General features: G+C 42.0%; 1 protein-coding gene across 2 annotated transcripts in view; it reads left to right on the forward strand.

Moving 5' to 3' along the window:
* Positions 1-22,099, forward strand: part of REEP1 (receptor accessory protein 1) — a 124,328-nt gene that overhangs the window by 689 nt on the left and 101,540 nt on the right. The window lies entirely within an intron of this gene.

Raw genomic sequence — 22,099 nt, forward strand, 5'->3', positions numbered from 1 at the left:
TGGGGAGAGGCGGAGCTCCCAATTGGGTTAAAAAAGAAAATACTCCTTTTAAGGTGCCACATGTAGACACGGTGGAAAGTAGGAGAATCTTGGAGTTGACGCCTAATGTCCTCCAGGTTTGATTCTTTTTGCAGGGGTGGTGAGAGACAGGGACAGGCATCTCCAGGAATGCACGGGAAATTTCCAAGTGACCGATAGCTCCCAGGATGGTGGCGATGACACCTCCCAGACCTTGCGGGAGAGCGCAGAGTCATCTGGGGTGAGGTCTGTGTGAAGTAATTGGGGTTAGGCCTGAGGGGTGTTTTTCCTTTTCAAGCCCCAGGACTCATAGGCATTTGAAAAGCTTCCCTGGTGGATTTATTCACCTTTGGAGATAGTCATGGCTGTTCCATTCTCTGTTTCTTCCCTAGCCATCCTCACCACCTGCCCAGGGGAGCTGGGACTGAAATGGGTATGGGGTGAGGGGTACCTCAGGCTTTTTCTTTGTTTGAGAAAGAGAGGCTCTGACTCCCATGATTGTGCATGATCGCCCCTCATGTTTTGAAACACCTCTTGTCTCCTTCACTTCGTTACTGATTTTCAAAGAAGCGGTCAGGGGTAGCCTTCTGTAGTCATCTCAGCATTGTGGTTCTGGGTTTTCCCCCCCGAAGCCAGGGTCTGCTCCTCTCAGCCCCCAAGTCATTCCATGAAGCCTTGTCTATAGCTGTCCTTGACGGCTGGGGGTTTGCTTGGGGTTTACACTGTACCTTGAGGTGGCGTGTTAAATATTTAGAAGATTTCTGCCATCAGAGCTGACATGAATAATACAGGGATGCAGCTAATATGCCTTGCCCAAAGCTTGTCTTGCCCTGAGGGTGGTATTTTCTCTCTTAAGTAGTTCTGTGATCTTCAGATTGCCAGTGGATTCAGAGGTGGGGCAGGAAAGTTTAATTGGCCTGAGACTGGCCACTCTCTAGAGGCCCTACTGGACTGGTCTTGGGCATGTGAACATCTTTAGGTTTTTTTTTTTTTTTTTTTCAGTTTTTGGCCCGGACTGGGTTTGAACCTGCCACCTCCAGCATATAGGGCCAGCACCTTACTCCTTTGAGCCACAGGTGCCGTCCATCTTTAGGTTTTTGTTTTGTTTTTTGCAGTTTTTGGCCCCGGGCTGAGTTTGAACCCACCACCTCCAGTATATGGGGCTGGCACCCTACTCCTTGATCCACAGTCGCCGCTCAACATCTTTAGTTTTACTGGCAGCCTCCCTCTCCCTTTCTACACTGGGCAGCTGATTGGGGTGGAGAGGAGAGCCATATATTTAGGAGGGGGGCTCGGGGACTTACTTTCTAAAACAACTACACTTCCTAGAACTGAGACTTCAGATCACTTGAATGACCGTGAGAGTTGCCCTCAGATGCACCAAGGGAGAGTGGTGCATTATGGGGTTATTTCCATTCCCGACTCCAGATGTTCAGAGATAGCACCCATCCAGTCCCTCATTTGCTATAGAAATCCAACATGAGCGTATTGATTATGAATTATTAACACCACCTGGATTCAGCACAAGCATCTTCCCTTTTTTAATATATCAGGGTCCTAGATAAAGTAAAATCTGGAAAAATATATGGGCTTTACCCATAATAAACACCACTAATCTAATCTTCCCTCCCCCCAACCATAAAACTGCAGAGGGAACATGCCTTGCCCAGGGACACAAGATGAGCTGCTGAAGGAAACAGGCTCTGGATTTTTAGTCCAATGCCCTTTCCTCCTTTATTCATCCCTGACAGTTGTACTAAATTGACCTTTTTCCAGCTCCCAAGACCTCTGGTATGGAGACATCCTATGATTTTGTCCGTAAGTCCTGTTTCCTGTAGGCAGTCCTTTCATGATTCTGTAAGCCCCTATTACATCAAAGACCAGTTAAGGAAGACCTGTCACTGTGTTTTGAGGGTGAAGAGGGAGTGTCTTCCTAGTGTGTTCATAGCCATCCAACTAGAGGTATTGTGACAGGCTGATGGCATCCAGGGATAGCCAGTCAGTGCTTGCAGATGTCTCCACTGCCAGTGGCTGTGAGAATTTTGAAGGCAATGATTGTGGCTTGTTTTCTGTCCCTATCCCTTACCCTCTCCCAAGGGTCTTTTTGAAGCCTGTAGCACCTGAGTGCATTTGGTAAAGTCTGGTTGTGTTGAAGAGCCTGGACAGTGTTGTCCCCTAGGGACACTAGATCAGCCTCTTAGAGTGAGGACAAGTTGGAGATGCTTCTGCCTTGCCCTCTGTCTTCCTCTTAACTTGTTTGGCTCAGCCTATAAAGAATTAAGGAAGGATGCCAGGCATAGTAATTACTCACACCTGTAATCCCAGCACTTTGGGAGGCCAGGCCTTGAGGATCACTTGAGACCAGCCTTGGAAACATAATGAAACCCTGTATCTACAAAAAAAAAAAAAAAAAAAAAAGACTAGCTGGATGTGGTGCTGCATGCCTGTAGTCCCAGCTACTTGCTACTCAGGAGTCTGAGGTGGGGAGAATGGCTTGAGTGCAGGAGTTTGAGGTTATAATGAGCTAGGTTAATTCTACTCCACTCCAACTGGGCAACAGAGGGGAGAGCTTGTCTTAAAAAAAATACTGAGGCTGGGTGCAAGGCAAGCCCAGTGGCTCACGCCTGTAATCCTAGCACTCTAGGAGGCTGAGGTGGATGGATTGCTTGAGTTCAGGAGTTTGAGACCAGCCTGAGCAAGAGCAGGACCCCATCTCTTAAAAAAAAAAATAGCCAGGCATGGTGGGTTGTGGTGGGTGCCTGTAATCTCAGTTATTTGGGAAGCTGAGGCAAGAGGATCACTTGAGCCCATGAGTCTGTGGGTGCTGTGATCTATGACGCCATGGCACTCTACCAAGGATGACAAAATGAGGCTCTATCTCAAAAAAAAAAAAAACCCACAACAAACAAAACCAACCCCCCCCACCAACCCTCTCCAAAAATTACAGAAAAAATACTCTGCACAATAAGTTGGCCTTGTTAACTGGTTGATATCTTTATGGGCTGTGGGGGTTAATTCAGGACTTGCCTGCTTGCCTCCTTTGTTATCTTTACAGACAACTCAAGGCCTAGGCATGAATGAATTTTGAACTGGGGAGAGTATGTTCATGTGCATCTTGTTGGAAGGGGGACACAGAAGTTGCTCTGTGACTTCTTGGGAGAATATGTGTTTTGAAGTATTGTTCAGAGGAGCAAGTGTCGCCTCATTGTTTCTGGACTGAATTGTGGCCAATGCCAAGAGTGTTGGGTGAATAGACCCAGAGCTTTCTACCCCTTTTGGCGTTAGTAGACCAAAACCCCAATTCACTGCATGGGGAAAAGAAAGTCCTAATTCAACAAAATTTTCTGACTGATAGCTACGCAGAATACATTGTATTTCTACAGTGTACTTTTTTTTTCAGTTTTTGCAAAGTACAGTGTGATGACCAAGACAGAGTCTTAGTTTGATGGCTGAAAATCTGGCTAAGTCCCCGGACTGGGATTTGGAGCATGAAGTCTCTTCTGGGTCAGGGATGTAGAAGTAAATGAGACTGGAAGGAATGTAGACTGTCCTCGAGATGTTCCCCAACTGTAGCAAAAAAACTAGAAAAAAAAAAAAAGACAAGACCATAAATTCTTAAACATAAGCTAGCCTTTCTTTGCGGCCTGCTTTTAAAAATGTGGAATGCAGGAAAATGATCAGTTAATAAAAGGTTTGCATAGGTTGAAGATTCATTTCCTAGCACTGTGGTGCGGTACACTGTAGGTGCTGGGTACGAGTTTCAGATGAACTATGAAAGGAAAGATGTCAGACTAGAAGTCGGCAGACTTGGATTCTAGTCCCAGTGCTGGTCTGACTCGTGGTCAGAGTCCTGAGGGTGACTCCCATTCACCTGCCCCCCATCTTGGGGTCAGCTCCCTGTCTGAGAGAAAAGGATGTTGGCCATCATCACCTTGGAGGTCCTAAGAGCTCCAAGAGTTTGTGTTCCTCTAGGCCCCTTCCTTCCCCAGCTGGCCTGCATGCACCACATTTACTTATGAGCAGGGGGAGTATCCTCAAGGAAGTGAAAAATACCAGCTTAGATGTCACTGCTATTCAGCTGCCCTGTTTCTTTGTTTACTAATCCTGCCTGCCTGCTGGGAAGCAGCTTTTGTGCACTCTTCCCCACTGTGTCTTATTTGAGGTTAGTTGACAAGTGAGGGGCTCACCTGGTTATTACTGGGTCAGTGGCTGTCTTCTTTTTGAAGCAAGCTGTCTTTTTTGGAGGGTGTATTAGATGTGTGTGTTGGGGGGAGGGGCCCTCAGGAGGATGAGGGAGGGGGAGCCAGGCTCTCCTTAGCCACCCATTCAGGCTACTGTTTTGTATTATGTGTGCGTGGTGTGTGTGTGTGTATTTCCAAGGGAGAGGCTGGGGGAAGGGGAGGACTTGGCTATGCAGTAGCCATAGCACATGGCACCGTTGGAATTTCACTGCCAAGGATGAATCACACACATGCCCAACTGGTTACCAGGTTTCTTAGTCTATGGAAGTTTTTCCCAGCACCAAGAAAAGGTAAGGGGGCTTGTATCTGGGTCATGGGGGTGTTTTCCTCTCACTTCTGGGCCTTAAGAAGGCCCTGAGGATTTGGAAAATGGATAGTTATGTACATATTATTTGTTCTGAAGTTTTAGATCTCATCTGTCTTTACATAGAAGCACATTTTTTTCCCCTTTCAATTTTTTTATGTTGCACCCAGGAGCTTTCGTAGAAATAGAGAGTAAAAGGAAATAGTATATGTGGACAGACCAGATATTTGGCACATAGTGGGGGTGTCGGAAGGAATCTCCATAGGTAATTTGCTATACTTCAAGCATGTGTGGGTATTTAGAGAGATGGCAAGAGAATTTCATCCTTTATGTTCAATAAAAATTGCTTACAACACTGTCTTGAGGAGTATGAAGCTGGGTTGGGCTCTGTGGGGAAGGAGTTCCAAAAGTTATTCAAGCAAGGAAGGTGGTCATGGGGACACACGTGTTAGTTCAGTATTTGCTCTCCCAGGCTTAGCCCATTTCTGATCAGAAGAGGTCTGCCCCCTGTCAGATTTACTAGATTCGTAAACAGAAAGCATCTGTTACTTGACATCCCCTCCTGACATCACCCCGCCCCATGCCTTGTCAGTCACCTGGCAGTTCTAGGACAAAGGTGCCTCCTGTTGCCAGTGTAGGGAGCTGTCCAGCCTAGCGGCTTTCTTGCCCCTCCTCTCTCTTTTCTTGGAACCTTTTGCTTTCCCCCTCATCAATCACAGTTAAATTCTTCCTTAGGTATTCTCCTGTGTGCTTCTGTGTTTACATCCTTTTTACCTCCTTGTAGAGGACTATGGACTGCAAAATAAGTTTCCCATTCCCTTCTGGTAACATACCCCATCCTGCCTCTTTCTGCTCAGCCATAGGAGTGGGCATGTGACCTAAGCCTAGATATGCATTTCCCCAGGCACAGACCTTGGTCCAGAGGTGGGCATGTGACCCAAACTGAGCCACCAGATCCTTCCCCAGGGTTTCTTGATTTGGCGCTAAGGGAGGATAGCTTTGCCTATGGGGCCTAGATGTGGAAAGATGTGAAGTTGGGGCTGCTGGAGGTTAAACCCTCTGGGACTTGGAGAATACAGCAGAGCAGAGTTAGAGACCAGACACAGGTCAAGAGAAAGAGGCTGGCACAGGGAGTCTTGGTTCTCATTGCTCAGGCCCCGGTTCCTGCAGCTGCTCTTTGATGCCATGAGTTGCCCCATATGCTAGAATGAAAACTTTAAATGGTGCTTGTTTTAATTAAATAGCTGTCGAAGTGGTTAGGATGTTCTGGGATATGCTTTAGTAACAACTCCCAAATTCCAGTGGCTTGAGACCAGGGGGTTTATTTCTTGCTTTGCGCTGCCTGTTCTCTGTGGGTTGGCAGGGGCTTTCTGCTCATCATAATTACTCAGAGACTTAGGCTGACTGGGTCACCTTTGTCTTAGGGTGGCATTTCAGTGTCAGACATCAGGGTTCACTGCAGTTGGGAGAGGAAAATGGAGTCCTGCACTGGCAATTTTCTTTTTTTTTTTGATACAGAGTCTCACTGTGTTGCCCAGGCTCGAGTGTAGTGGTGTCAGCCTAGCTTACAGCAACCTCAAACTCCCAGGGTCAAGCGATCCTCCTGCCTCAGCCTCTGGAGTAGCTGGGACTACAGGCACCTGCCACAAAGCCCAGCTAATGTTTTATTTATAGGAGAGATGGGGGTCAGGTTTGTTCAGGCTGATCTCAAACTCCTGGGCTTAAGCAGCCCTTCCACCTCGGCCTCACAGGGTGCTAGGATGACAGGCATGTACCACCTGCCCGTCCTGCACCAGCTCTTACATACCTCTACCTGGAAGTGATAAAGTGCCCTTTCTGCTCACATTTCATTGGCCACACCTGAATTCAAATGGATGTCAACTTATACTCCTGACAAAGACAATGCTAATGACCACCATAGGTGTTGAATAAGTGATTCCTAAAGCCACTGTGTAAACCTAGGAATGTCCTTGGTATGAGATGGGATTTTTTTCCCTTTTGCAACTGGATTCTCCCAGTCTTAACATACTCCTTCATCTCTTTATCCTAGAGATAATCTCTCTTATTCCCCTTTAATCCTTTTTCTTTATTCTGTTTGTGAGTCAAAAAGTTAGGTCTTAAGTTTGAGGAGAAATTAGTGACTATAAAGGCTACAGCCTCAGAAGGTGCCCTCTGATTGCCATTACTTTCTCCATGTGTGTCCCCATCTATCTTCCACCACCAAACCTCTGTGGGTCCCCTAACTACAGAAAGATTTCTGTCCTCTGGGTCTCCAGAATAGCACTGTCATTTTCTATCTTGTGCTATGGTGGTTTGCTGGTTGACCTCCCCTTAAGGACTACATCTGCTTCTTTGTCTCTCCCACAGTTTTTAATGTGCAGTAGGTGCCCAGGGAGGACATGTTGGATTGAGAATGAATCAGGACCTCACCCCTCAGAGTGTGTAGCAGCGGCATCGGCATTACTGGAGTAGTCAGGATGCAGAATCCCAGGCCTCACCCAGGACCTAGTGACTCTGCAATTCAACAAGCACATAGAGCTTGTGCTGAGTCAGGAGACGGGGTATCATCATCTTCCCTGAGAAATGAAAAGAAATGGACTTGCCTCAGGTTCTCATTATTGACTGAAGACCTGGGATTTAATCCCAGTTCATCTGTTTGTTCTAGACTGTGAACCTTTCTGGTTCCAAGAGGTCTTAGCCTTGACTGTTTTTGAGTTTTTTTGGTTTTTTGTTTTGTTTTGTTTTTTGAGATAGAGTCTCTGTCACCTTGGGTAGATTGCCATGGTGTCATAGCTCACAGCAACCTCAAACAATGGGCTCAAGTGATCTTCTTGCCTCAGTCTCCTAAGTAGCTGGGACTACAGGTGCCTGCCACAACTCTCAGCTAGTTTTTCTATTTTTAGCAGAGATGGAGTCTTGCTTTTGCTCAGGCTGGTCTCAAACTCCTGTGCTCAAGAGATCCAACTACGTTGGCTTCCCAGAGTGCTAGGATTACAGGCATGAGCCACTATGCCCAGCCTTTTTTGAATTTTAAGTGGATTCCACCAATCCATTGCCCAACTGAGAACCTTTCACAGATAGGCTGCCTAATTATGATCAGTATAAAATTTAATTTTATCAAAACTGGGGTTTAGACTCCCAAGGCAATGCCTATCAGACAGGATATTGGGCTGAATGGGTCCTACGGCTCAAAAGACAGTGGGATACAACCTGGCTTGAGAAAGGCTAGTGGACACATCTAGCTGATGCTGGAGACTCAGGGTGGATTTCCAAGAACATGCAAGACTTTTCCTCATAAGCACATGAGGTTGAGAACCACAGTTAGGGAGTTACAGGGCTCTGTGCACATTTCAGACCAGTCCCTGTGTGCTGTGGAATCCAGTTTGGCAAATCCTCTGCCTTCAAAACACTCCCCATCCAACCATGGTGGCAACACTTCCCACTTCACTGCCATCACCCTGCTCTAACCCCAAATTAACTACTCATCTGTTTCATCTCAAAACCCTCCCATTTTTCCTGCCTCTGCTCCTGTCACTCTGATGATTTATTTAAAATGTAAGATAGACAGACCATCTCCTTCTCCTGCTGTTTAAACACTGTCATATTCCAAGAAGAATAAAACTCAAGCTCCTTTCCATGGTCAACATGACTCAACAAGGTCTAGCCCTGCCACACTCTGACCTCCCCTTACACTATTCTCCCCCTTTTCACTCTACTGTGGCCTCCTCCCTATTCCTGGAAGGTGACAAGCTCTTCCCACTAGGGGCCTTTGAATGTGCTATTTCCTTTGCCCACAACACACTACCCTAGATTGTCCATGCCCTTCCCGCCTTTCCAGGTAGGTCTCTGTTTACATTTCACTTCCTCAGGAGGGTCATTTTTCTGCCCATTTTCTCCAAAACCCACCCCCTCCCATTACTCTCTATCCCCTTACCACTCCCCCAAATCATGCTTTTAATGTATTTGTTTACTTGTTCATGTTCTATCCACTAGGATTTGACTTCCATTCCTTTTGAGACCTTATCTCATTCACAGCTATTTTCCCAGTGCTCAGAGCAGTTCTAAGTACATAGTAAGTGTTTAAGAAATATCTGTAGTATTCCCTTTGGGGTTAGAAGATAATTTTTTAAACCCCAGTTTTGTACAAATTTGATTTGTGACTATGGCAAATTGATTTAACCTCTCTCAACCTTGGTCTTCTCATCTGTAAAATGAGAGATTTTATTTTTGTTTCTGGAAATACAGAAAAGTAAGTAGTCTGAAAAATCCTCCCTTAATAAAACTAAATTTTAAAAAGGGATAAAATACAGGGTAACTATAAATTTTGTGTGTAATTTAAAATAGTATGCAATTTAAAATTACACATAAACTTTATGGTCACCCTGTATAACAGCAGTCCAATCTTCTTAAAACCATAGCTAAGCTTTTAAGTAAGGAAGGAAATTTGTCAGGAGACAAACAGAGAGGGAATGATTTGGAAAGGGTGTAAGCTAGTACTCTACCAGCTGCATAATAGACTACCTAGAAATTTAGCTTAGAACACAGCCATTTTGTTACCCTTGGTGGATATGGCAGAAATTATCCCAGTATCTCTAAGAACTTTCAATACATATCATACATATTAGCTCCCCCAAACCATGAATTCACACTCCAAAATTAGAAAATATGTAAGGAAACCCAGTAGCAAACACTATAAGCAATAGGATTAGCTCTCCAATAATAAGTAAATAAATATCATACATATATTAATAATATGTGTTCTTTATATGATGAAGCTAACAGAGACCTTAGAATAAATCTTTTTAAAATGAAAAAAATAGTAATCCCCGCACTTTGGGAGGCTGAGGCAGGAGAATCACTTGAGGCAAGGAGTTCGAGACCAGCCTGGGCAACATAGACCACATCTCTGGAAAAAACATTTTTTTTTTAATTAGAGGGGCATGAGCCTATAATCCTACTTACTTGGGAGGCTGAGGCAGGAGGATTGCTTGAACCTAGGAGTTCAAGGTTAAAGTGAGCTATGATCTTAACACTGCAGTCCAGCCCAGGGCAACAGAGTGAGTCCCTATTTCTAAATAAGTAAATAAAATGAAAAAAGAAATAAATGGAAGAATTGAAAATTTAAGAAAACAGCATGTCCCAGCAGGGGTGGGGGACAAGCCGGTTGAAAGAAAAGCACTTCTGAAAATAAAAAATAAAGTGTTGAAATGAAAAACCCAGTGGATAGGTTAAAATGGTGAAAGAGTGCGCACCAAGTAGGTGATGCTTTTCACGCTGCATCACAGGGCTTAGACGGGGCCTTGATCTCATGCTCTCATTTCACAGACAAGGAGGAAGGGGCCCAGTGGGGTAAAGTGATTTGCCAAGATCACTAGCCTGGTTGGCCAAGGCTTCAGGCTGGGTCTCTGTTCTCTGAAAATGTTTTAATGTAGAAAACAGAGGTTTGTTTTGTGTGGTTAGAGGACTGGACTAGGACCAGTGGATGGCTAGAAGACAAATTTTGGGCTTGATAGAAGGAAAAGTTTTCTAGTAATTGGCACTGACAGTGCACTGGGCTGCCTTTTGAGGCAGTGAGCTCCTGACTTCCAACTCCCAAACCTTCCACTCCTAAAACTTTATGATTTCTGTCTTTTCTTCAGAGTGATAGAGAAAAAGAGAGAGAAGAGATACCTGAAAAGACTTTCTTTTTCAGTGGTTAGGACTTCCTTACTCAAGATTGATTGACTCATTGCCTCATGGATTTATTCATTGATGCATTGCCCATTTTTTGACCATTTGCTGTGTGGTCAAAAAATGACACCAGGCACATAAAGATGAATGACTTCTGATTCCATCTTTGAGAAGTTTAGGAGGTCACATAGCCCATCAGTGGGAAACTGATGGCCTCCTGCCTGGCCAGTCTGTGCTATTTCCTTTGGGCAGGAATTTTATGGGTGTGTGTGAATGACTAGTCTTGCTCCAGTTGGAAGTTGTAGGGAAGAGCCCGTTCAGAGGGGAAGTGGTGCATCTGATACATGAAAGGATCATTAAACCATTGCTGTGTCTCCCTACATGAGGGATACTGTGGCATCCAATGCTGGGAGAGAAGAGAAGGCAGAGAAGATAGTGTACTAAGTGGAAAATCATGTGAGATAAAGAGATGAGTGAGGTTGAGCTTCCTTATCCCCTGTTATTAGGCTACTATTGCTGCTGTAATAGATAACCACCAATTTAGTGGCTTAAAGCAACAGAAATATGTTCTCTTAACAGTTCTGGAAGTCAGAAGTCTGAAATGAAATCTCATGGAGCTAAAATTAAGTGTTGGAAGGGCTGGTTCTTTCTGGATGTTCCAGGGGAGACTCCATTCCTTGCTTCTTCCAACTTCTGGTGGTAATTGGCATTCATTGATTTGTGTCTGTATCACTCCAATCTCTGTTTCTGTGGCCACACTGCCTTTTTTTCTTTCCTTCTCTCTCTCTTTTTTCTCCCTCTTAGGACACATGTGATTACATTTAGTCACAGATTAAATAGGGCCCAGCTGAATAATCCAGGATAATCTCCCCATCTCAAAATCCTTGGCTTAATCACATCTGCAAAGTCCTTTTTGCCTTACGAGGTAATTAGGACCTCAATATCTTTGGGGGACATTATTCACATCCAGAGTGGCTGATCATACTGCCACTAAGATGAGAAAGAGTTCATCTAAGAACAGCCTAAGGAATGGGGAATACAGAAAGGAATACTTCGCTGTTCTAACATCTTCTTTTCTTCACTTTTTTTCCCTTTTCTCTCTCCGCCCCCACCTCCCCAGGTAGCAAAGCTGAGAGGTAACATCTTATTTTGTCTCCGTTTCTGGGCTCTCTTTGATTTGTAAAATGTAATTATTGAGTCAGTAGAAAAGGCCCTTTATAAATAAAAAAATGGTTAGGGGATCATGGATAATAATACAATGGATACTTGTTTACTAATCATCTAGTTTAAGAACTAGAACAATTACCTTCATTGTATGAATATACCCAGGGTTTACTTACCCTTTGAACTTTTGATCCTCATTTGGGTTGTTTCTGGATTTTTCTTTTTTCTCTTTTTCATTCTTTTGGAAAGAGTGCTATGGTGAAAATTCTTGTGTATGTTTTCTAGTGCACCTGTGTACAGATTTCTTTAGGGATGGCTGAGGCAGAAGGTATCTGCATCTTCTACTTGACCAAATAATATAAACTAAGCTTCCATAGATAAGTACATCTGTGTTTGGGCTTTTTTTCTGTACCGTTGATCAATGTGCCTGACCCTACACCAGTACCACACTGTGTTAATTACCATAGCTTTATGAAAATTCTTGATATCTGGCCTGGCAAGTGCCCTACTGTTTTTTCTTCATAAATTGTTCTCCAAAATGATTTTCTTTCTGCAGGGGACACGATTTCATTTGCACCATTATCTTTACCATCACTTGATATTGTCACACTTTAGAATTTTTGCCAGTCTAGCGGGTACGAGTGGAATCTCATTATGGTTTTAATTTGCATTTCCGCGAATACTAATGAGATTAAACATCTTTTCATATGTTTATCGACCATTCATGTTCTCTCATCTGTGAAGTGCCTGTTAAAATCGTGCCAGTTTTTTTCTTGTCCTTATTGTATTGGTTTGTAGGAATTCTTTAAATCTTCTGAGTGCTAATCTTCTGTCGTTTGTTACCAATGTCTTCTCCCAGTTTATGAGGTTTTTTTTTCATTTTATTAATGATGTATCTTGATAAACAATCTTTTAATATTAGTGCTATAGAGTTACCAATTTTTTTTTGCTTATAGTTTGTGCTTTTTCTGTGTCCTAGGAAAACATTCCCTCTCTGAAATTATGAAAATGTTTTTCTATATTGCTCCTAACAGTTTTATAGTTTTACTATGTGCAATTTTTTAAACCATTTTGATTTGATTTTTATATATGATATGAAGCAGTAAACTCATTTTTTTCCGTATGAAAAACCAGTTCTCCCAGGATCATTTATTAGAAAGTTCATCCTTTCTCTTCAGATCTGCAGTGCCCAGCCCTGTCATAATTTAATTTCCATAAGGTGCAGGCCTATTTCTTGCCTTTTCATTCTGTACTACTGAACAATTTTTCTAGGCTGACACCAGTACCATCTGTGTTAGTAACTAAAGCTTTAGGAAAAGTTTTGTTATCTGGTGTGGGCAAGTTCTCTCACCTTGTTCTTTTTTAAAAGTACCTTCAAAAATGCTTTCCTCTTCTACATACATGTTTAGAATTAGCTTAAAATTATGTGTTACAACACACACACAAATATTTGGGGATTTTGATTAGAAAAGCATTAAATGTATGAAACAACAGAAAATTGATGTTCCTAATTTGTTTGTTGCAATCCATTAATATAGTATCTACCTCTATTTAATTAGGTCTTCTTTAATGACTCCCAATAAGATTTTATGATTTTTGCTGTAAGTGTCATACATGTCATTTATAAGCATTTGATATTTGTTGATGGCAGTGTATTTAATATCTTAATAAAATTTTCATCTTCCAACTGTTTGTTAAAAGAATGAAACCTTTCTAAACCGTAGAGTCTTTTGGCTTTTCCAGATAGTCACATCATCTGAGAATAGTGCAGTGTTCCATCTTTCTAGTCATTATTCCTTTTTATTTTCCCTTATTATCCTAAGTTAGGATCCCCAGTGCATGATGACTAAAAGTGATGAAGGCAGACACTCTTACCTCATTCCAAAAGGAATGTTTTGACATTTTCCTGTAAAGTATTGTACTTTACAATTCTGAGAATTCTGTAGGATTCTCAGAAATATACTTTATTACTCTACACTGATAGTTTGCTGAGAGTTTTTATAATGAATGATACTATATTTTATCTCATGCTTCCATTCAGATAATAGTTATTTTTTGGCCTTTAATGGTAGATTATATCAATTAATTTCACAATTAAACCAACCTTGCTTTCCTGGATAAACCCAATTTGGTCATAAAATTGTTTTTCTGTTTTATAGTTTCAAAACAATCCTGGAGGTGGCACCTGTGGCTCAAGGACTAGGGCGCTGGCCCCATATACCGGGGGTGGCAAGTTCAAGCCCAGCCCCAGCCAAAACTGCAAAAATAAATAAATAAAACAATCCTGGATTTGATTTTCTAATATTTGAGGTTTTTAAAAAGTTGTTTGGAAATTGTCTGGTTTTGATATTAAGATATGCTAACCTCGTAACTAAGTTGGGGGTATGTCATGTTTTCTATACCTTGGAATAGTTTGTATAATATTGAATTCCTTTCTTGTATGTTTGGTGGAATTTGCAAGTAAACTCATCAGGGCCAGGTGCTTTTTCTATGGGAAAATTTTAAACTACCGATTGAATTTCTTTAATGGTTATAGATTTCCTCTATCTTCTTGGATCAATATTATTTCAGGACTGACTTTAGTAATTTTTAAAATTTTTTGACCATTAACAGTATTGCTTCTGCACCCTATTTCTTTTCCCTTTTTCTTAAAGCACTCAAATTAGATATATAGTAGATGGTCTTACTGTGTTTCAAATCTCTTCATGCCTTATCCCTGATTTCTCTGTCATTGCTACATTGGGGGATAATTTTCTGCATCTCTCCTTAGCCATATCTCATCAGCTGCTGGACATATACACTAATTTTTAAATTTTATATTGGTTTAATATAAATAAGCACACACTCATACAAATGATAAAACACAAATATAGTCCAGCAAGGAAGAGGGGTGGAGAGAGACAGAGGAGGGGAAAGGAGGAGTATAATTGGCAGGAGGAGGGAGAGCATTTGGTGGCATCTCACCTAATGTGTACAATGTGAGGGTATTCAGCACGCTCTCCTGGGTGAGGGGCCCTCCTACAACTTGAACTTCACCTTGGAAGTGAGAACAATGTAACCTAAACATTTGTTACTTCATATTAATTTGAAATAAAAAAATTTAGTCATTATACAGTAGAACCTCTGTAAGTTGACCATCCAAGGGAATATAACAAACTGGTCAATGTATGGAGGGGGTTAATGGAAGGAACTAAGCCTATTGTAATAATATGTACATATGGTACATGTCTGGTTTCTGAACATTAGGTCAACTCAATGAGGTGGTCAACTACAGAGGGCCTATTGTGTTTTAGAAAGTCAATTTAGCTCTGTTTCTAAACTGACCATATTTTATGATATCTGTTTCTTCTACATATTTTAAATTTATTTTTATTCTTATAAACATATTTATGCTATTTTGTGCATCTAATAATTCTAGCATCTAAACTACTTTTGAAGTATAAATCATCTGTTGCTTGTTTCTCTTGGCTCTCAGTTTCAAGGTACATTATGTGTTTGGTAATTTTTTTTCCACCATAAACTTATGTTCCTTAGAACTTTATCTGTAGAAATTTTCTGAGGCCTGGGTTAAAGGTGACTTCCTCCAGAGATTAGCATTTATTTTTCTCTAGGGATGCTACCAATATGGGACTACTAAGTAAATTCTTAAGAGTTTAAAACTTTGATCACTTGGTTAATATAAATATGGGCTACAAACTTATGTGATGGTAGGCTCTTGGTTACAGGTTTTCAGGGGAATTACTGTTCCCTTTCCACCTGCTGCTGTGATTAGAGAATGGGCATTTTCCTTTTTGTACCTTTACCCATGGTAGCAGGCTAGTCTCTACTCACCATTTTACTGATGTTATAATTCTTTGGGGTCTATATTAGTTTCCTACTGCTGTTGTAACAAAGTACCACAAACCAAGTGGCTTAAACAGACAAAAGTTTTTACTCTCACAGTTCTGGAGACTAAAGTCTGAAATCACTGCATTCTCAGTGACTTGCTGTCCCTGAAGGCTCTAGAGAAGAATCTGTTCTGTGCCTTTCTCTTAGATTCTGGTGGTCACCAGCCATCTTTGCCCTTCCTTGGTTGTAAAAGCATCCCTCTAATCTCTGCCTCCTTGTCACATGGCATTCTCCCTGTGTCTGTATCTCTTTTTTTCTTCTTGTAAGGACACCAATCATGTTGCATTAGGGCCTACACTAATGACATCATCTTAACTCAATTACATCTGCAAAACACTATTTCCAAGTAAGATCACAGGTACAGGAGGTTACAACTTCATCATGTCTTTTTGAGAGACACAATTCAATCCTTAACAGAGTCTAAGTTTATAGGGGGATTCCCTGGGCCAACATAACTCAAAATGTGGTCCAGGAACCACAGCATTACCTCCCCTGGAAGTTCACTAGAACAGTAAATTCTCAAGACTCCCCAAGTGTGGGGCCAGGAATTATGTTAATGAGCTCTCCAGGTTATCTCCTGCAGGCTGAAGCTGGGGCAGCATTGCTCTAGACTGTGTTTCTTGTATTTGACCCTCTGTCAAGCCCTGTAATTTGAGGTTCAGTGCTTTAGTTAGCACGTGCTCTTAATTTACCTTTCCACTTTGACCTTATTTTAAGGCTTCTAAACCATCCTTACGTTGATAGACAGTATCAGTATGTTTAAATATATTCTTTATATTGATTGCATTTTTGCTTAGAAAACTTTGAAACCCACAGAAAAGTTGAAAGAACAGTGCGTTGAGTACCTATATTATTCTTACCTTAGCACATCTACTCCATCTCCTTCTATATAAATATACACGTTTTACTCTTGTCTAACTACCTGAAAGTAGGCTACAGACATGATGCTACTTCACCCCAAATACTTCAGCATGTCACTCAGGGACATGATGATTCTATACCAGTAGTTGTGAAACTTAATGATCATAGGACCCCCTTATACTCTTTTTTTTTTTTTTTGAGACAGAGTCTCAAGCTGGTAGAGTGCCATAGCATGATGCTCACAGCAACCTTCAACTCGGGCTCAAGAGATCCTCTTGATTCAGTTTTTCTATTTTTGGTAGAGACGGGGTCTCGCTTTTGCTCAAGCTGGTCTTTTTTTTTTTTGAGACAGAGTCTCACTATGTCACCCTTGGTAGAGTGCCGTGATGTCACAGCTCACAGCAACCTCAAAGTCTTGAGCTTATGCGATTCTCCTGCCTCACCCTCCCAAGTATTTGGGACTATAGGCACCTGACACAACACCCAGCTATTTTTTTTATTGTTGCCGTTGTCGTTGTTTAGCAGGCCCAAGCCGTGCTTGAACCTGCCAGCCTCAGGGTATGTGGCTGGCACCTTACTCACTGAGCTACGAGCACCAAGCCCCCTTTATGCCCTTAAAACCATTGACAACCCCAAAAAGCTTTATGTGTTGTACATATTTCATTATATGCCATATTAAAAATAAAAGTGGAGACGTTCGAAAATATGTATTTATTAATCTTAAAATAACAAAAGAAATTTATCATGTTAAAATGAATAGCACATTTAAGGATAATAACTGTATTTTCCAGAACAAAAGAAAATGGCAAGAAGAAGGCATTGTACATTTTTGCAAGTGTATTTCACATCAAGGTTAATTGCAGTGAGGAATCTGAAACCTTATTAATGAAGGCTAGTCTGTCTTATACTTTGAGTGGATCTTTTATCCATGCATAATTTTGTAACCTTATGCATTGGTCATCTGGAAACTGTTGGTACATCAAGTTAAATGTAGATCTTCAAATATTGACATTTTAAAAATATAATATCCCAAAGACACACTTATTAGTTATCCCCATTGAGCTCATCAGAAAAGTCTTTCAAGTGTTAGGACCCTATCAAATTCATGGTAGGATAGTAGACACAAATTTTCCAAAATTCTAATTTCTGTTTGAAATCTCAGATTATCATTGGCAAAAAATACTATTTGTTTTTCTTGATGTAGCAGGCTCTTTTCATTCATTTTCTAGAAAATGCTTGCAAGATGCCCAAGTCTGAATAACCACAGTTTGTTAGTCATTCCGATAAGAGTGATGTTATGTAAAAACTGGAGTAATTCAGCATACAACTCAGTGAAACAAGTGCTTTGCTTCAAGGTAGTCATCACACTCTGGTATGCAGCAGAAGTAACTTGTGTGTACTTTTCATTTCATCACAGAATATTAAAAATACCTGTACACAAATGATGCTTTTTTTTTTTTTTACCACATCATCAATGACATTCTTAAATAAAATATGATTTGTTTTCCTACTGCTTCATAGTGAAGAAAATAGTGACTACTCATGGAATTTGGGGCCTCTGCCCTGATTCGTACAAAATAACCAACAGCAGTTTTACCCTTCATTAAATGTTTTTACACCATCAGCACAAATTCAACACAATGAAAAAAGGCAAATGTTTTGACTTCAGTGCTAATTGATTTGACTTCACAGACCATCTGAAAGGGTTCCAAGAACCCCCTGAAAGGATGTTGGGCCTCCCCCCAAGGGTCTGTGGATCATACTTTGAGAATCACTTACTGTACTGTATAATCAAAAACTATTACCACACCTATGAAGTTCACCTCTAATTTCACACCTTCTTTTAATGGGAGATCCATACTCACATTAACCCAAAATTTAACAAAAAAAAATTCCTTATTAGTACTTTTTTCTTGTTTTTATTTGAATTCAAATTAAAGTTTACACATTGAATTTGGCTGTTATGTCTTTTGACCAATCTAGAAGAGTCTCTCAATTTTCTGGATTTGTCAGACTTGTTCTCATGATCAGAGTGAAGTCCAACAATTGTGGAAACAGCCCTATGTTGATGGTGAGTGCACCTCCCTGTGCCTCCTGCCAGGAAGACAGAGTGTCAGGCTGTCTCATTATTAGTGATGCCAAATTCAATCACTATATTAAAAGATTCACTATTTCTTTGAATCCAGAATTTTTGTTGTTTTCAGTGGGAGGTTAAGTCAAGTCTTAGGCTGTTGGAAAGTGTGATCTTCTTTTGATTATTTATCTTCAAGGTTTGCAGGTATATCAATTAGAATTATTTTGGTTTTAAGAAAGAATAATGCAACTCAGGCTGGGTTATATAACTTAAAAGTCTAGAGTAGTACTAACTTCAAAGTCCAGGTTCTCTGGTGTTTGCCCTGCAGCCTTTGGTTTGTGCCCCCAGATTGTCTGATTTTCCTTGTAGGTGTAGGATGGCTTCCAGGAGCTTCTAGGGGTCTCAACTTCCTCATTTATGTCCAGCAGGAAGAGAGCATCTGTCAGAGAGAGAAAAAGAGAGACTGACTCTCTCTTAATGGGAGACAAGGAAGCATCTCTTACCCAGAACCCCAAGGAAGCATCTAATGATTTTGGTCACATGCCCATTGCTGAGCCAATTCTTATGACAGAGGCATGGATGTGCTGACATAAACCAGCCAGGACCCACCCTGGATCTGGGGATATGGTCAGCTTCTTCAAGAACAGGGGCCATGTAGTGCTAGGGAGTGGATCCAGAGAGCATCTAGGTTCCATTACCAAGACTAAAACCACTGGATATTTATTGGGCTGCACCAAAACTGTGGGATACTATTTTTAGTATCCATGAGAATATAAAATACTTTCTGAGTACCTCCTAGTGACAGCTATTGTGCCATGCTGTCTTTTTGTTCAGCAGGTGCTCTCTGTCATCTGGTCTTTAGTAAGCTGCAGTCCTGGGCTGGGTGTGGATTACCACTTGAAGGAAACAGCTGGAGCTTGGCATTTCTCAAGTAGGGCTTCATAATCTCATTAATACAGCAGTCATACAAGGTAGACATTACTATCTCTTTCCCAGATGACAAAATTGTAAGGCAAGGGAGCCAGCTCCAGGTACCCAGCAAGTCAGTGTTGGCAGTGGTTACAGACAATCATGTTGGGACCAGCAGTACCACCTGGCCCAGAACTGGACAAAACTCAGGATATAGATTCAGTTTATAACTCCACACTGGTGAGCCGTATGACCTTGGGTATGGGACTGTGTCTCCCAAGAGCTCCTGGAGCTGGTGGGGCTGATACTACTGGCAGGGCAACTTCCCTAATCACACCATCCTACTGTCTACATCTTGAAAAGTGCCAGCTGCTCTGAGCTAGGTACACCTCTCAGACTCTCTCCAGAGCCTTAGGGGACCTTTGATGTTTGGGGATATTTGATGTTTATGGTAAGGAGCTTGTGAGGACAGGGCACCAAGGGGGAAAGAGGCAGGACCCCCAGGAATTGCCTCTCTCCACATAACACTGGGCAAAAGAGGAGGTGAGGTTTGCAGGCCTGGCTGGTGAGTTGTTAATGAGGCTTCTTCCTGCCTAAACATCAGGGAATAAATTTAAGAAGCTGTTGAAGAGGCTGTTATCCATCTCCTTTGTAACAATTTAAACCTGTTGCTGGGCTGCCTGTCCAGCCTATTTACCTCACCTGGGCCTGCCTCATCTCAGGAGAGGCTGGGATCCAAAGTCTGAGGTCAGCCTGGGCCAGCCCGGCCCTGCAGTGGCCTCCAGGGTGTGACTGAGGCTCAGTGCTTCCCTGGAGGCAGCTCATCCAGCTTAATGAGGCTCTGAGTGGGGAGGTGGTTTTCCTGCAGGACATGGGCAGATTCCCCTGCTGACAAGGCCATTGGGCTGGCAGCAGGATGAGGTCAGCTGTGGTTGCAGCATATCGGACACCAGGCAAAAAGCTGTGAGGCTGGAGCCATGGGAGCTCTGATCCCAGAGAATTTGCAGAAGCTTCCTGGGTAGATAGACCATTCTCATCTCTGAGAACCAGTGTTTCCTTCACCATAGTGTGCTACTTGGCAGTTTGCAAACTGCTTTCACAACTATTGTTAGCTTTGAGTCTCAAATGTGGCAACTCTTGGGCTGAAATCTGCCTGTAGATGTTTATTTGACTTGTAGTGTCTTAGATCTGAATCACTTACCAACATTTAAAATGAAGAGTTGTGGCATCAGAATCCAAATTTTTGGCATCACTTGAAGAATCAGGAAATCTGGCACTGTAGGGTGATTCCGACAGGGCAGCTGCCCAGTCCTGCCTGGCCTGGTTTCTGCAGGCTGCTGATGGTTACCATTTCTCATCTCACACCTGGTCTTTTCCATCACTAGCCTGGCCCTTGATTCTGTATTTCCAGGGCAACCTGGGGAGGTGGGCATTAGTATCCCTGTTTGGCCAATGAGGTGACCAATACTCAATCTGGTTGCAGTATATTAGGAAGATGGTCATAGCCCAATTCAGTTGGTTATGCCACTTAACAGCTCTGTGACCTTGTGGGAGTCACTTGCCTGTCTGGATCCAAGCCTTCTCATTTATACAATGAAGGAGTTGAGGGGTTGCTAGATAGCATACTGCTGCACATAAGAAACGGAATCCAGTCTGGGTGCAGTGGTTCATGCCTGTAATCCTAGCATTTTGGGGAGATTGAAGCAGGAGGACCGCTTGAGTTCAGGAGTTTGAGACTAGCCTGGGCAAGAATGAGACCCCATCTCTACTAGAAATAAAAAAATTATCCAGGCATAATGGTGCCCACCTGTAGTCCCAGATACTCGAGAGACTAAGGTGGGAAGATTACTTGACCCAGGAGTTTGAGGTGGCTGTGAGCTAGATTGAGGCCATGGCACTCTAGCCCAGGTGACAAAGTAATACTCTGTCTCAAAACAAAACAAAACAAAACAAAAAAACTAGAGTCCAGAGAAGCCAGGAGAGGTGAAGGACAGGAGGAAGACGGGATGGCTGAATAGCACAGCAGAGGGATAAAGATGTTTTTTAAAAACCTCTGATGTTCTTTTGCTTTTCTATGATAACAACTTGTTTCCCAGAATTTTCAAAATTGTCCACACTAAGAAAAAAAGAAAGAAGAAGACGACGATGATGAACTAAATGCTCTCTGGGGTTCCTACCTGCAATGACATCTGTCATTCTGAGTAGTCATTGGCTAGTGTGCTGCTAGGTGCTGGAGGGACATAGGATCTATGCCTTGTTCCCTGAGCCTAACGGCAAAATGTAGATACATTTACCATAATAAGAGCAGGTACTTTATTAATACATATTTTTACATCCTATACTTTATAACTTTATGTTTTATTTTTCACAAATAGGACTCTTCATTACTATCAAAAGTGTGAATTTTAAACAGATTCTTGGACTGGTGGTTCATATCCATCAGCTCACTCAACTTTGGCACCTGTCTCACTCTTCCCCAGTAGCTTTTCCGGAACTACCACCTTCACTATGAAGCTCCACAGGTTTTCCCAGTTCAAACTTAGGCTTCTTTAGCATTTTTTCTTTTCTAATGAAGACATCATGGAGAGGATACATTGATTGGCCAGGCTTTTCTAAGTCTTTTCCAGTGCTGTCTGAAATCAACTTACTGACTACTTTCAAGTCATTTGTCGCACTTCTCTGGGTATGATTTCCATTATCTTCTTCTGGATTTGGTGAACCTACTGTGCTGAGCATAGGAGGTCTTCCATATCTGATTATGGTGCTTCTTAGTAAAACCAACACAGAACAGATGAAGAAAATAACTATCAGAAGTCTTGACATCAATAACTCTTGAGGCCACTGGATGCAATTTTGGTTCCTTGAGTCTGGTGACTAGTATTTTTTAAAAATTTCCTGTATTTGGCTCGGCGCCTGTGGCTCAAGCGGCTAAGGCGCCAGCCACATGCACCTAAGGTGGCGGGTTCGAAT

The sequence above is a fragment of the Otolemur garnettii genome, unplaced genomic scaffold, assembly GCF_000181295.1.
Source record: "Otolemur garnettii isolate 467f Iridium unplaced genomic scaffold, OtoGar3 scaffold00147, whole genome shotgun sequence".
Classification (NCBI taxonomy): domain Eukaryota; kingdom Metazoa; phylum Chordata; class Mammalia; order Primates; family Galagidae; genus Otolemur; species Otolemur garnettii.